Below are 16,642 nucleotides of genomic sequence, written 5' to 3'. Positions count from 1 at the left end.
AGAACTTCCTTTGCAAAGCTTGTATTCCTTGCTTTATCTGCCATGTGTCCTCTAAGAGTTAAACTTCTGAGTGCACAGCTCTGGGGACAGCATGCATAAACTACGGGTGGGAGGCCTGGGGGGCTCAGCACTGCTCTCGGGGTGGAGGGCAGTATGACTGTGGGATCTCACATGCCAAAATGGGCACCAGAGAGGACATCTGCACCCCGGGAGTGTGCGTGAGAACTCAAAGCTAGAGACAGTATCAGGAGGCTGCTCAGAACCAGCAGGCTTGAAAGCACAGGGAATCCTGACATTGGGTCCAATAGAGCTGACTGGTGATCAGCCACTAGAAGGGAACTCAGCCAGGGCTGTAACAGAGGCCAGAGAGGATTTAATTACCTCTGGCAAGCCATGGTGCAAATCCCAGAGGGAGGGCTTGACATGGGGACTGGGCTAATTCAGTTATCTCCATTGGGTTAATCCAGTTGTGTCCTGCCGAGAGGATTTTCCATGTAACATGGTGGATAGGGCGGCTCAGATCTGGACTGAGAAATCTCCCGGCATGAAGGCAAAGCAAGGGCTGGAGGGACGAAATGCCAGATCTTCTCAGCTTGAGTTTCAGCCTCTGCTGGGGGAGCACAGGGCTATGATCTGAGGGTTGGACTCAAGTTTCCTGGATGGTGAAGGACAGCAGGCAAAATCCAGTGCTCAGGGAGAAAGTCCTTGGGCTGCTGCCTTTTGGAAGGACTCTTAGGCCTCTGCTCTAGACACCGACCATGTGATGTGGACAATCTGGTTGTCTGTCAGCCCCTTTCAGATCTCCCTGAGAATGCTGTGGTGAGGCAGTTCTGGCAATGCCCGGAGTCCTCAGCTTTCTTAGGGCTGGATGCGAAGACTCTGGAGGTCAGTGGGAGCCCTTCGATTGACTTCAACAGGCTTTGGGCCAGGCCCTTCGACTGTCAGTTCTGTGGAGCCTCAGGGGGAATGTAAAATAATACAGACATGAGTTCAATTCACTGAGGTTCAGATTCATAGCAGAGATGGTGAGCTTTGCAAAGAGTTCCTTTAGAATTCAGTTCATAGGTCATAGTCCAATATCCAAATCTCATATTCAGGGTGTACCAGCATAACTGGGACTTCAGTCTTGTGCCTCAAACTTCCCCTGATGAAGCCTAAGCAGGTCTGAGATGACAGAATCAGGACCCAAGGATCTTTTATACAATTTCATGTCTTTTGACAAGTTGGAATTTCTTCAGGGAACAAAAGGTAATTAGGATGACTTTGAAGGAGGTCCATCACCAGTACTTAGCTATATGAATTAACATAAGGCCATTCACTGTACATTTCAAAGAGAGATGAATACCGAGATATCCTATGTTTACAATTAATTTAAATGCAAGGATCTTCTTTTGACCTCTGAATTATCAGAATACGGCATAGACAGGGACTGTTGATTACATTGTCAGACCCAACTCATACATATGTAAAAACACAAACATTATCTCCCCACATGTCTTTTGAGGGTTATTTATTTTGCAGGATGTTTAACCCTTTCTAGCCAGGTGTCACAGAAGGGTAACACTAAGCTCAGTTTTAGCTTATGCAATGGGGACTGAAAATCATTTGCCTTTGCAAGGAAGGAAATAAGAATATGTGTCACATCCTTCTTCAAAAGCCGGACAAGTATTTCATTCTCTAAAAGGAACTCTGTACGCAAACAGATGAAGTTTCACAATAGGGTGCAGAGAAAACATGGGAGCCTTTGCCCAAGCTCTACATGAACAAGCAGAGCATTGTGGCTTTGGCATCCAAGATCAAGGACACTGTGCAGCAGAGATTGTCTAGTAGCTGCGGTTTTCAGCAAGGAGCTTTCAGAACAAACAGCCAATATCTTAGCTAGCGCTGGACCAGGCAAATCTAACCGGCACGGCAACGTGAGCTAGTGAAAATTAACTGCCAAAAAACTTTGCTATTGCAGTGTTAAGGTTGCCCAGTAGTGCCTCGTGCCCTTCAAGATCATGGAGAGAGATTAAATTTAAACCTCTGAAAACAAAGAAATTAAGAGTTAAGGTACATAACAGCTGGTTGGCAGCCGGTGTCAAGTGGAGTGCCCCAGGGGTTGGTCCTAGGGCCGGTTTTGTTCAATATCTTCATAAATGATCTGGAGGATGGTGTGGATTGCACTCTCAGCAAATTTGCGGATGATACTAAACTGGGAGGAGTGGTAGATAGGCTGGAGGGCAGGGATAGGATACAGAGGGACCTAGACAAATTGGAGGATTGGGCCAAAAGAAATCTGATGAGGTTCAATAAGGATAAGTGCAGGGTCCTGCACTTAGGACGGAAGACCCCAATGCACAGCTACAGACTAGGGACCGAATGGCTAGGCAGCAGTTCTGCGGAAAAGGACCTGGGGTGACAGTGGACGAGAAGCTGGATATGAGTCAGCAGTGTGCCCTTGTTGCCAAGAAGGCCAATGGCATTTTGGGATGTATAAGTAGGGGCATAGCGAGCAGATCGAGGGACGTGATCGTACCCCTCTATTCGACATTGGTGAGACCTCATCTGGAGTACTGTGTCCAGTTTTGGGCCCCACACTACAAGAAGGATGTGGATAAATTCAAAAGAGTCCAGCGAAGGGCAACAAAAATGATTAGGGGTCTAGAACACATGACTTATGAGGAGAGGCTGAGGGAACTGGGATTGTTTAGTCTGCGGAAGAGAAGAATGAGGGAGGATTTGATAGCTGCTTTCAACTACCTACTGGGGGGGTTGGGAAATTCAAATGCCTCATGGGAATGCAGAAAGTAATAGTCCAATCTCATCATGACCCCCTGTGGCTGTTAAACATGCACACAATCTTACAGGGACAAGTGAGTGGGCAGCGTATTGCCCAATGGTTGCTGGCTCTACAGGCAGAAAATATTAAAGCAGAAGTGTTAAAGGAACCCATAGTATGGGAAGCTGGATTACATCTGGCTGGCACCCCACACCAATGTGAAGCCAGCCCAGGTAAAACCCAACATCAGGTGTTTCGGGCGGCTAACCCCAATCAGGTAAAGGAGGGGACACTGGTATGGTTTTTGGATGGAAGTTGTAGGTATCAAGGGGGACGGAAAACTGCAGGATTAGCTGTTGTGGGAATCAGAGGCAATGAGACAGTCAGCACCATTGGTTTCTCACTAGAAGCAAAGTCAGCTCAGGAGGCAGAACTGGCAGCCTTGCTAACAGCTTTAAATGAAGTGGATCCCAAATTTGAGCCAGAATGTTGGGTGGTGGTAGATTCAGATTATGTATTTCATGGTGCCACATTAATGCTGAGATGGTGAGTGGATAATCATGTCAGGGCAACAGACGGCTCCACAATCAAGCATGCTACCTGCTGGAAGCGAGTGGAGGAGCTCAGTCACTGTTTTACACGGATCAATGTGGTAAAGGTAAAGGCACACAAGAAAACAGGACCCCTAAGCAAAGGAAATAATCTGGCCAATGTAGAGGCCACGTGGGTTGCAAAAGAGGCACCCCATGGCCTGGGAGCCAGAAGAGAAAGTGCCTGTAGCAGTGTTAACAAGAAGCGGGGTGGATGCAGATCGGGGAGGGCGAATTCGAGAGTTGCAAGAATCTGACCCAGGACTGGAAGGCATCGTGAAACTTGGGGACAGGCATGTGCCAAAGGTGGAACTAATGGAAGGGATTTGGTGTGTCTTAACAACTGAGGGACCAGTAATGTTGTGCCCTCAGGGAAGTCAGACGGCTTTCTTAAGCTGTGTCAAGGTTCCTTCCCCACTCTGAACTCTAGGGTACAGATGTGGGGACCTGCATGAAAACTCCTAAGCTTACTTTTACCAGCTTAGGTTAAAACTTCCCCAAGGTACAAACTAATTTTACCCTTTGCCCTTGGACTTCCACTGCCACCACCAAACTTTATCTGGGTTCCTGAAAAAACGTAGTTTGGAAACGTCTTTCCCCCCAAAATCCTCCCAACCCTTGCACCCCACTTCCTGGGGAAGGTTTGGTAAAAATCCTCACCAATTTGCATAGGTGACCACAGACCCAAACCCTTGGATCTGAGAACAATGAAAAAGCATTCAGTTTTCTTACAAGAAGACTTTTAATAGAAGTAAAAAGGAATCACCTCTGTAAAATCAGGATAGTAGATACCTTACAGGGTAATTAGATTCAAACATAGAGAATGCCTCTAGGCAAAACCTTAAGTTACAAAAAAGACACACAGACAGGAATATTCATTCTATTCAGCACAGCTATTTTCTCAGCCATTTAAAGAAATCATAATCTAACGCATATCTAGCTAGATTACTTACTAAGTTCTAAGACTCCATTCCTGTTCTGTCTCCGGCAAAAGCATCACACAGACAGACACAGACCCTTTGTTTTTCTCCCTCCTCCCAGCTTTTGAAAGTATCTTGTCTCCTCATTGGTCATTTTGGTCAGGTGCCAGTGAGGTTACCTTTAGCTTCTTAACCTTTTACAGGTGAAAGGATTTTTTCTCTGGCCAGGAGGGATTTTAAAGGGGTTTACCCTTCCCTTTATATTTATGACAAGCTGGGTGCATGGAAGCTTGGCAGGGGGACACCCCGGGTTTGAGGAGGCACTGGGAACTTTTAAAAGGTTTTGCTGGTGGCCAGGAATGGCAGCTGATTTAAAATCACATCTGGAACGTTGTTTGGACTGTGCCAGGCACAGCCCACCTCACAAGGTGCTAAGGGGAGAATTAATGAGATAAGCCCCAAGGGGACCATGGGAAAGAATACAAATTGACTACACAGGACCCCTACCACCAGATCACAGGAAAAACCGATTCATGTTGGTGGTAGTGGATGCTTTCAGCAGGTGGGTGGAAGCTTTCCCCATAAAGTATCAAACTGCCCGGGTAACTGGTAAATGAGGTATTCACTCGCTGGGGGGTCCCAAAGGTGATTGACTTAGACCAAGGAGCAGCTTTCCGGTTAGATCTGTTAGGGGAGCTATCGGCCCTCACTGGAATCACACAGTTGTTCCATATTGCTTATCACCCCCAGGCTGCGGGGCAAGTGGAACGCATGAACCACACCATTAAAAGTGAGCTAAGAAAGGGAGTGGAAATGGGAGGAAAAAACTGGTCACAGTTACTGCCCTTTGTCTTAATGAGAATAAGGGCACAGGATTTTCTCCATATGAAGCTCTCATGAGAAGGCTCATAGAACGGTGGGAAAATCTACATACCCTAGTACCTGGGGAAGTCACTACACACGGCTTAACACAAGAATGGATGTTAACTCTAATCGAACATGTAAAACAGTACAGCAGGCGGTGGCCTGGCAAGACGAGCAAGGAGCAGCAAGAGTCAAAGCATGGTATGACCTGCCTGGGGAGCGTAATCTACCCATGGTGGGAGATCTAGTGATGTACAAGATTCCAGGTCAACACCATCCGTTCCCAGCTCCTAAATGGAAGGGCCCCTACCTTGTCCTTGACCAATTAGGGCCCAGTCTGCTATTACTGGGTACAGAGAATGGAGGATGAAAGTGGGTTCACTGCATGCAAATAAAAAGGTACAAACAGGGGATTGGGAAAGGGGACGTGTAAATTTTGTTATGTGTGTATTACAGGTTAATTCAAAAAGGAGAAAAGGATGAAAATTCCCTGGCCCTGGATGGAACAATTACTAGTGCTAATCATAATTGTCACATTTACAAATTCTATTCAGATCCCACGATGTGAAGTGTCAAAAGGAGGAAACACATGGACGGCTACACATGCAACCTGTGACAATAAAGCTAATGAAGACTATGAGAATCTCCCCATAGAAAGATGTACCACTAATACTCCAACAGGAATTTGGCAGTGTCGGTATATGGTTTATGGGTTAGATGCGGGAATCCCAACCTGGTGGAGAATATCAAATTTATCAGAAAATATCGCATGGTACTCCCTGGGTGCTGCCATGATTAACGATAGTGGAAAACACAGTTACCCAGCTATGTGGTTTGTTACAGAGGGTCCAAAGAATATAACCCTCTGGTCTCCTGGAGCAAATGATCCCTCTTGGGAAAATAGGGCCCCACATTTAGGGTATGATGTTACCATATGTAACCACAATGGTACTTCCATGGAAGATAAGCCCCGAAGGTGTGATTGTTATGTACATATTACATTAGGCATAAAATCCCCTTTGGGACGCTGGGTGTATGATGAGTTAACCATTTTACAGAATGTAACCCTACAGGTGATATGGATGCCAAGCTGGAAGAATCCAAATTTAAAGTGGCCACAGCCTGGAGCCGAGAATATTCCCCGACGAGCAAATGTATGGGAGCCATTGTGGGAGCAGGTGTAGCCAGCACTTTTTGACGTGTCCTTTCACTCTATTACATGGGTGGTACGCCCCAAGGAATGGTGGGTGGACCATCCATCCTAATTGTAGTATGTACATAAAAGGATTGAATCAACAATTCAATGGGTGGGTGAGGGGACACACCTGGAATCGTCGTCGGAAAAGGGGATTGTGGGCAGTGGGGAACACTATGCTGGGTACATGGAATGTGGGGGATGAGTGGGTAACCAAACAATTAGTAAGCCAAAATATGAAATTTCAACAACAAATTAATGAATTAATGGCACAGCAACAATCGGCAGTTGCCACAGGGTGGAGGACAGCAGTAGAGGTAAACTTGCAGTTAACTCGTTGGGCAGGGGACCTGGTGACATCAGTAGGGGATGGCTTCAGAAGACTAGCATGGGGAGAAGTGTGCATAGGTATTCAAAACGCTCAGGTAATAATGTTAATGGATATTATGAGAGATGCTTGGTCAGAACAATGGCCTTCAGTATTAAATTGGGAGGCTAGCCCATATTTATCCACAATTGCAAAAACATACCCATCTACCTGGAAAATAACATCCCCGACCTATGGGGACAGTTCTTGTGTAATTGTTACTATGATACCATGGGAAGGAAATGCAAATAAGGTGGTTCCCTTGAACCCTATGGGAGTAAGTAGGGAAGGGGGAGTGCGTTGGAAGCCACTAGGAAATAGGTGGTGGGGGGGTGGAATGGGGTAACTTGGACTGTCATCACATTAAGCAGTTGTATATCCAGAGGAGGAATATGGATGTGCCCCTCTCCTGTGACTATGGAGGAGCAGGATCAATGGCCTATTGCAAAGGGGGGGGCATTTAGGGGTAATATATATGGGGTACGGTGTATTCTGTTGGGAATGTATGCAATCCTGCAATATAACACTAGGAGGCAAAATCCTTCCAGTGTATGACCAAATTATGAACTTCTATACACTGCCACCTGGACTATTGTGCACCAATGGATCAGTGGACTTAATCGTTTCAAACAATCGAACCGACACCTACTACCCCATACTGTACAAAGTATTTGAATTGGTTTGGACAATACCAAATTTCACTGTGCATATTCAATGGACACACAATATGGACAAAAGTACACAAAGATTACAAGAGCAACTTGCTGCAAGCGCCAACAGTTGGACACACTTACAATACACACTACAGGATGGCGCTGACAAAATTTTAACCTTATCAAAGGAGTAGAAGCAGTGTTTTTGGTGGTGGCCAGGATGTTGGAGCATACTGCAGTGGTCAGGACTCTCGGTGTTGCTGTGGATTATCATAGCAGCTGATGTATTGTTAACTATATAGTATGCAAATGGAAACAATCAAGGGGGGCACAACACCCTAGAGAACAGCCACTAATTATAACCTATAAGTAATGTAGTAAGCCCCCCCCAGTGTACTAGACAACCCGGACCCAACCTTCTCGGGCCCACTATACTGGGAAGTCTGGAACACTAATTTTAATAGGTGTAGTATGCACGAGAGAAGGTGCAGGGCATGGTACTACACAAGGGGCAGTGGGACAGATGGAGCATCGACACCTTCCACCTTGATGCCTGGCCCTATCAGAAAGTGTGTCGCCATATGTCCTATGCTTTTCCAGGGATACCTGGGCAGGAGGATCCCAAAAGAAAAAAAGGGGTGGAGTGTTAGGATACAGATATTCAGACCTGTCTGTAAAGGCCTATACTCTAAGAATGTAGGTATATGTTTATTATTTAGCTAGTAATAGAGGTATACAAGAGAGAATCTGTGTAAGGGCCTTCTCTCACTGTGACAGTCTGAGGCCCTGTTCTTAGGCCAATGCCTTTGGCTAAGCAGCAGAGGCAGCCATCAACTGGGAAGCGACCAGTCACATCCTCACATTCCAAACTAGTCAATCTGGGGCTGTTAGGAAGGTGATCCGATCTATCACCTCCAGAGAAAGGGAAGAGCCTAGAAGATGTAAAAGGAAATTTAGGTTGATAGTTTTCTGTCTGGTAAGAACTCACTTATCAATAGATACAGCTGGGAAACCCTTATGTCTTTATAGATGTAGTTGTGAAATCCTCACTTCTGTATTGTTTGTCATTATAGTTCCCACTTTGCTATTGTTTATTGGCATAGTCTCTGTCTGGTTCTGTGATTGTTTCTGTCTGCTGTATAAATAATTTTGCTGGGTGTAAACTAATTAAGGTGGTGGCATATAATTGTAACCCTTCTGCCAGGCCAAGTTGATAGCAGCAAGGGCCGGGTTCAGTACACAGGGGTTCCCTCTCATCAAAGCAAATGCAAAACTGGCTCGAGCCCCCACGTAGTGACCTGGGAAAATCTTACACACCCCCTGGGCACCTCAAAGAGGCAATAGTTCCCCTCTCGCAAGCACAGAGTCTCGGTGTAGCAGAGAATCTTTAATAACATGAGGTAAATGACATCAGCATTAAATTGGGGAAACACCACAACTAGTGTTCATTAACCAAACCATGAGCAAAGACCCACCCCAGCAAATTGGGCCACATCCTTTCCCTCGGGTTCTTGAGTCCCAGAACCCAAAAGTCTCTTGAGTCCAGCAATCCACAAATCACCCAAAGTCCAAAAAGTCCAGCCCCAGAGTTCAAAAGTTCATCTGCAGAGTGTTACTCCCCAGTCTGGCTAAAATATGCCTGTGTGGGGGGGGGGGAAGAGGTAAGGGGCACCTTACGTGTCCTGAAGCTGACTGCCCCACAGGGCTCCGTTCCACCACGACCGGCTCAGCTCTGCACAGCTCGCCATCTCACAAACGCTCCACTCCACCGTCTCACAAACACACCACTGTCTCATGAACGGCTCTGCTCTGCACAGCTCACCTCACCATCTCACAAACACTCCACCAGCCTATCCACAAACAGCACCATTGCGCTCTACATCTTCCGGCTCTCCACTACTTGACACCCTGCTCAGTGATTCCAGCTCATAGTAGTGGGAGCCTTAGTGCTGGTGCACCATAAGGCCAAAGTGAATTCAGCACAGTACCTGTAGCAAGACTCTTAATCCACCCAAAATTAGCTCTGACATTCCACAGTGGAGAGAGACAGAAGTACAATTGGTGTTTCAGGCCATCACAAGAGGGCCCACACCACCAGGTACTAATACCTATCTCAAGCCTCTCTCAATTCACAGAGTTTTGGAACCCATGTCCCTTGCCTACTGAGTGCTACTTAGTTGATGGTGAGTCCCTCCATCATAACAAAAGGCCAAGTACAGTTCCAAGCACAGTTCCCATAATCAGGGAAATAACAATTTATTCTTCCCACCCCAATAACAGAGACACTGGGGATCCCACAACAGCCAAAGTGACCATTTGGGCAGTTATGGCCTCATTCTAGGCGGGGTGGGTGTGCCTATGCAAATGAGATCAGCCCCTGAAGTTCTTTTCCACAACTTGCCACACCTCACCACCAGATGTCAGGGTGGTGCTCATCCTGACTCTGCTTACATAATTGGTTAGCTAATCATGTTACAATATGTTAGGATTGGTTAGTTAAATTTCAGTAGAATGATTTGTTAAGGTATAGCTAAGAATATTACTATATAAATTAGGGGCAAACAGGAAGTAAGTTGGGATTCGAAAATAAGGAAAAAGGAACTTGGATTCAAGCTTGCTGGAAGTTCACCCCAACGAACATCGAATGGTTTGCACCTTCGGCCTTCAGGTATGGCTGCTCTCTGTTCATGCGAGAAGGGCCCAGGAAGTGGGAGAGTGAAGGAATAAGCTCTCTAACAGGTAGCACCAATTTCTAGGCCCAGAGGCTCCAGACTTTGACTAGCCGCTTGGCAGAAAAGGGGCAACACCCCATCAGCTGTCATTGCTTCTGTGCTATGAAGTGTAGGGATCTGTCACATGTGAGCAAATGACTTTGACTAAATGAAAGCTATTATCATCACAGGAGCTGCTAGAGGCACCCAGTGTACTAGGCACAACACTTACGAAGGCATGGCAGATAAGAGAGAAGTAAAAGGAAGCATTCTTTCCCTATTTCCATTTTATAGAAAGGGAAGCGAGGCGCAAAGAAACTATGCGAGCAACTCAAATCCTGCACTATCTGTGGCAAACCTAGGTCCCCCGAGTCTTCGGCCAGTGTGTTAACCCCAAGCCCACCTTTCCCCTCTACAGGCTGCTTGTGCTCTAGGTGCTACAAGCAAAGGTGGTTTTGCACTCCCCAAAACACACAAGTTGGAAGACTCTTTAGGGCGGCAGGCACGGACCACCATCCACTGAACTCAGCTCCACGTCCTGCTCCTAGTGAACTGATGAAATGCAGGGCAGCTTGTGCAGGTCAAGATAGCTCAGACAAACCCAAACTGCTCCTCTCTCCAACACCCAAAGCCCAAGGGAAGTGGAAGCAGCAGGCATGGTTGAGGCCCAGGACTGGACGAGTGCAGGTGTGGAGGATGGGCTGCGGAGCAGGACTGAAGGGTAGTGGCAGAATTGACTGTGTACAGAGATCCAAGACTGGAGTAGCAGTGGGGCTACAGGTCAGGACTGAGGTGCACCACAGAGCTGGGTATGTGAGGAGCCCAAGGCTGGGATAGCAGGGGGCTGTGGGTCAGGACTGAGTTAAAATGGGGAGCCCAAGGCTAGGATAGCAGGGGGCTGTGGGTCAGGATAGGGTTATTGGCAGAGCTGGGATGGGGCTGGGAGGGGGGCGGTCCCAGGGTTGGAATAGCACGGGGTGCTGAGGGGTAGAAATAAGGTGAATCAGCAGTGTCATCATATGGGAGTTAGGGGCAGGTCTGGATCAGCATGGGTACTGCAGGTCAGGAATGGAGTGTGTTGGTGAATGATATTACTGCATGAGCTGGGATAGGAGTTCAGATGTCATTATTGCAATGAGTTAAGCGTTCTCCCCAGCAGAGTCCTCCCAGATGCCTAACAATGCTCCTGGAGACTCATTTCCCAAGTCTGGAAACTTACTATTAAGTAATTTCAGTCATTGCCTGTTGTCTCGATCAATGCCCATGGCAGCTCGTTAGCCTTTAATGCAGTGGATGCCCCTGGGTCCATTCCCCATGCTGAGCACAAGAGAGAAGGGAACAGCACCATAATTATAAACAAACACATTTTGAAATCTCTAAAGTATTAACTCTATTGTGACAACTGTTTGATGAAAACAATGTTCTCTTTAAATATTGGTGAGCTGAGCTGAAAGTTCTCAGCATGGGTCTATGTAAAAGTCTCATACCCCTGTTTCAAACCTTAGCTGATGTCACTTTCTTAGGGTCTTTTCACTGCAGTCAGTCAAAATTATAGCAATTTTATAAACTTTACCCACCTTTCCTCACCCATTCCAGCAAAGTCCCAGGGACCTGGGTAATCATACTTGCTGCCTTTTGAGCATTGGACTAAGCTCCCCAGAGACAGAGCAATGACCAAGAGACTCTCCCAAGCTGTAGCAAGGACGCGGGAAGTCCCAGTGCTGCTGTATTTTCTAACATTTTTTCCCCTCTTCATTGGCTTGGATCATGGGATTTCTCAGGTCACTCTTCACCGCCCCCATGGGGCTGGGGTGCTTAACTGCCACAGGTTTGACTGCCTCACCGTACACCGAGGGTTGGTAGGAAATTTTCCATTGAAACTGTTTTGAATGGAAAATTGGGGGTTTTGACTAAATGAAATTTGTCCACAAAAAGTGGCTGCTTTCTATGGAAAAAATGATTTTTTTGGGGGGGTTGGAAAAACAAATGTCCTCAAACACCACAATATTTTGGCCAAAAATGGAAATATTGCCATTTAGAAATGCTGCCAAGGTGCCTCATGGGAGCAGATGTTCTGTGGCCTCATGTTCTCTATGGGCTAGGCTCCCTGGTTGGACTATATCCCCCATGATGCATCAGGGCCAGAGACTCCCATGATGCACTGCCTCCCCTCATCATGAGGGGAGATCATGGTGCAACATGGGAGATGTAGACCAATTGGGAGACCTGGCCTATGGAGGAGAATGGGAGCATTAGGTGTCTGAACCACAACTCCCCTGATGCACAGGGGCAACATTTCCAAATTTAACATTTTCACTTTTCAGCTGTTTTGTTCTTCTGTTTTCAAACAAAATGTGTTGGTATTCAAATTGCGGCTGAAAATTAAAATTATCTTTGGAAAAAAAACCCACCTTATTTTCCAAGCTGTACTTGCTCCTGGGCCTGACAACGACTTGCAGCCTTGTAGAAGCTAGATCTGTCTGGACAGGATATCTGAGAAAGGGGCCTGCGGGCACCTGGCCTGGTTGTTAACCAGAGAGCTCTATACCGAGGTATATATAAAAAGCTAATAGAGAAGGTGCTCGTAATATGTTAGTGGTTGGCTTCATCATTGGTCTTTCGTTTTTAACCACCTGAGAAGTAGGATCGTGCCCATCTACCCCTTGAAGTAGCTTGTGGGTACTAGAATATGGCTCATTAATCAAAAATGAAACTTTAATTAAGAAAACAATTGTGGGGATGTTTATTTAAAGTGTCTTTCCTCCAGGAAAAATAGTCCCTAACAGGAGAAGGGCGGAGTGGAAGGAAAGGAAAATTTTTTCAGTAGGAAACAAGAGCTGAAAGTGGCACCTGGGCAATCAAAGCTCAGGAGATACAAGGCAAGAGAGCAGTTTAATGTCCCCCCTTCCCCCACTCCAGACCTCTCCTTGCCTTTTCCGCCTGCCTCTCCTCCCCGTCTCCTCATTTGCCCTTTCCCCCTTTTCCAAACGCTTCAGGCAGCAGCTCCCAAGTAAAATTCAGCTTGAGAAGTGCTGGGTGGTTTTGTCATCAAAGCTGGGCTGGGTGGGAAAAGCTGCTCCAGCTGTGGGACTTCAAAGGGAAACCACACAGGGTCAGATTAACTTTTTTTGGGCCCGGTGCCAAACATATTTGTGGGCCCCCATGTAGTCATTATGGGCCCCTTCCAAGTGTGGGCCTGGCGCAATGCCGCTGTAGTATACCCGGCACTGCTGGGATGGGGATGAAAACCTTTATTCATACAAAATCAGATATTTGAAGCCACACTTGATTGAGACCTCTACTCAGCCCATAGAGAACAAACTGGGCTAGCATCAGTATATGCAGAGTACTCTTGAATTTGTTTTATTTGTGTGGGAGGGGGGTTGTTTGTTAGTTTTGTCTTTTTTGTTTAAACACTCAGGGCCTGCTTGGGGCCCTGAACACAAGTGCTTAGGTAGCACATTTATGAGCCATATTAAGCCCGGATGGAGCAGTCAGTGGAGTTGCACCTGCAACTCCCCACCATCACCACCACCTCCTCCACCCAAAGTTATGTTTCATAAATACGTTTTTTGAAAGCTGGATTTTCTACTTTGGTACAATAATGTTTACAAAACTTTTTAAAAAGTTATTTTCTTTAGCCTATTTCTCCCTTTGCCTCACCACCCCTCATGACTTCAAGTGAAACAGTAAAGTTACTGGGGAGGAAAATTGCTGGTGCCCTTTTTGCAGGGAGAAAGGGCCACTGAGACATACACCAAGGCTACCACAATCCAGCCTCAAGCCCCCACCCCAACCTTCACATCTGGGCTCTCCTCCTATCCCTCCTACTGTCTGCATCCCACACAACTAACCTCCACTTTCACACAAAAGCTCTCCTCAATCTCCCTGCTACCGCCCACCCACCCCCACTTTCACCCCAGGGCTGTCACCTTCCTCCCTTCTACTGCCCCACACAGAGCCAACCCCCGACCTTCAAGTCAGACTCTCCCCTCCCTCCCTCCCTCTTCCACTCCACCCTGCTTCTCCTACCTCTCCCCGGGGTCACTGCCAGCTCCCACAGCGCACACGGACTTGCCCCACAATGCCCCTTCCCCCGAAACTGTGCTGTGCCCTCTCCCCAGAGTGTGGGGGAAGTTTCTGGGCATTCCCACTGGCAGCCAGCCCCGCTGTCATCATGCCCCCAACCCTGGGGGCCACAGACAACCAGCCTCCCCTGTATCGGCCCACTGGCAGGGGACACACACTGCACAGGCGCTGACTTTATAATGTGCCCCCTGGCTCTGCCCCAGACCCCTCCCCCACTATACCCCTTCCCCCAAGGCCCAACTTCCACCCTGCCTCTTCCCAGCCTGTTCTGCCCCCTCCCCAGAGTGTGCCATGTCCTCACTCCTCCCCCATCTCCCCCAGAGCCTCTTGTGTGCCGAGAAACAGCTGACTATGGCAGGCAGGAGGTGCAGGGAGGGAGGGAGAGGCGTTGATTAGTGGGGCCCGCCAGTGGGCAGGAGACACGGGGGGGAGGGGGAGGTTCTGATGGGGGGCATCTAGAGAGAGGATTCTCTGCACCACCTCAAACCACCAGCCCACCCCAACCAAGATCCCATCTCTAGCAGTGGCCAGATCTCTGATGCTTCAGAGGAAGATGGAATAATTCCCTAGATTACAGCTGAGCATCAGTGGGGGGCAAATCTTTCCTGACCCCTTCAGTGTCTGGCTGAAGGCATGCAGCTTGAGGGTGGATTATAGTCATTAGGGTCTCCAGTACGTGTCCCCAGAGCACAGCACTGTGCTTGGAAGAGGAGGCTTCCCGGTGTCTTGCCTACGTGCCTGTATTCAGAAAGTCTCTAGCTGTGTTTTTGGATGGGGTGGGGAGCTAGGGGAGAAACGCTTGCTCTGTGCCAGAGTCATAAAGCCGCTCAGGGTGGGGTGAGGATTCCCTGGCCCTCGGACAGGGGCCAGTCACAAAAAAAAGTGCCCTGTATCTTGGCACCAGGGTTTCTGAATGCCCTGGTGGGCAGTGGCTGCCATGGAAACCCAAGGAGAATGATACGGGTTGCAGTGTAAAGCTGTGAGTCGGGGGGGAGTGCTCGGGGGGAGGGATAGCTCAGTGGTTTGAGCATTGGCTTGCTAAACCCAGGATTGTGAGTTCAATCCTTGAGGGGGCCATTTAGGGATCTGGGGCAAAAATTGGGGATTGGTCCTGCTTTGAGCAGGGGGTTGGACTAGATGACCTCCTGAGGTCCCTTCCAACCCTGAGATTCTATGATAGGGGAATTCTGATTAATTCCTGCAGGGAACAGCCCTGGGGCCTGTTTAACACTGAGATCCCCTTTTCTCCGGTAGGTCTTGCCTCTGGTTTCAGCCTCCAGTCTAGCAATGGGGGCAGTCCCTGCACTCCTGGCCTGTGTCTCTTTACACGGACTAAATGAGTGTCTCTGCTACAGGGAGTCAGTGTACACAGAGCTGATAGCTCGAGGTTCACGCTGCCGTGTCTGGTTGCCATGCAGCCAGGTTGGCTCTCGATTCCATCGTCCAAACATTTCCCAGCTCAAGTCTGCATCACCCCATTAGAGGCAATGCGTGTGTGTGTGCAGGGGCAGGATGTGGGGTCAAGTGCCCCCCCATTGGCCTGCCAGGGGAAGGGTGGGGCTCTACTTTCTCTCCCTGCGCCCCCTCTTCCCCCTATTGGTTGATCTCCCTGGCAGCTGGGCGGGGAGCAGGAAAGAGCCACGTCTGCCTGAGAGCGGTAGCCTGCTCCCTGCCTGGGCTCGGCTGCATGGGAGGAAGAGGGGACTCCAGCTCACTTGGCCCCTTTTTAAACCCTCTAAAGAGCAGGCAGCAGAGTCAGAGTGGAAGTAAGGGCAGAGTGAGGGCAGCAGCATCAGCAGATGTTACTGAGCCGGCTCAGTTCCTGTGAGCATGCTCAGTACAACCGAGACAGGGAATTCTGCCCAGGAGGGGACTCTGGCTCGCTCACCCCTGACCCTGGCAACTGGGGCGGCAGCGGGCCACCCCCCATCCGGGCCCTGCTGCAGGGACAGGGGCCGAGCAAGCCAGAGCCCCACTCCCTCTCCTTGCAGCCAAGCCCCAGCTGCCTCCCAGCCAGGCTCTCTCATGCAGAAGCGGCTCTGTCCCGCTCCCTGCCCGACTGCCAGGGAGAGTGGGTCAAACTTGTCTGGGGGAGGGGGAAGACACAGGGAGAGAAAGACAGAACTTCCCCGGGACCTCTCCCTGCAGGTAATGTGGGGTGGGGAGAATGCGGCGGCCCTGGGCTGAGCGGGGGTGTGTGTCACTCAGCAGGGGAGACATGTGGAGCCGGCATATATCCTCCCCTTTAGCTTGTGCTCCCCCAGTCATAATTTGCCCCACAGCAAATGACTCACTGGAGCCGCCGTTACTTCTCCCTACTCTTGTGCTGCCCCATTTCACCATCTTTAGCTGAGTCTCCATTGTGGTGACAGGTCTTGTGAGGCTGTCGCTTGAGCCTACTTCCCTCACCAGCTTCTTCACAGTCTCTTCACTGAACATTTTCTCATAAAACCTCTGCCTAGTGATTTCACCGTCTTCCACAAGCAGTCTTC

The sequence above is a fragment of the Eretmochelys imbricata genome, chromosome 6, assembly GCF_965152235.1.
Source record: "Eretmochelys imbricata isolate rEreImb1 chromosome 6, rEreImb1.hap1, whole genome shotgun sequence".
Taxonomy (NCBI): Eukaryota; Metazoa; Chordata; order Testudines; family Cheloniidae; genus Eretmochelys; species Eretmochelys imbricata.
Note: the sequence above shows the minus strand (reverse complement) of the source record.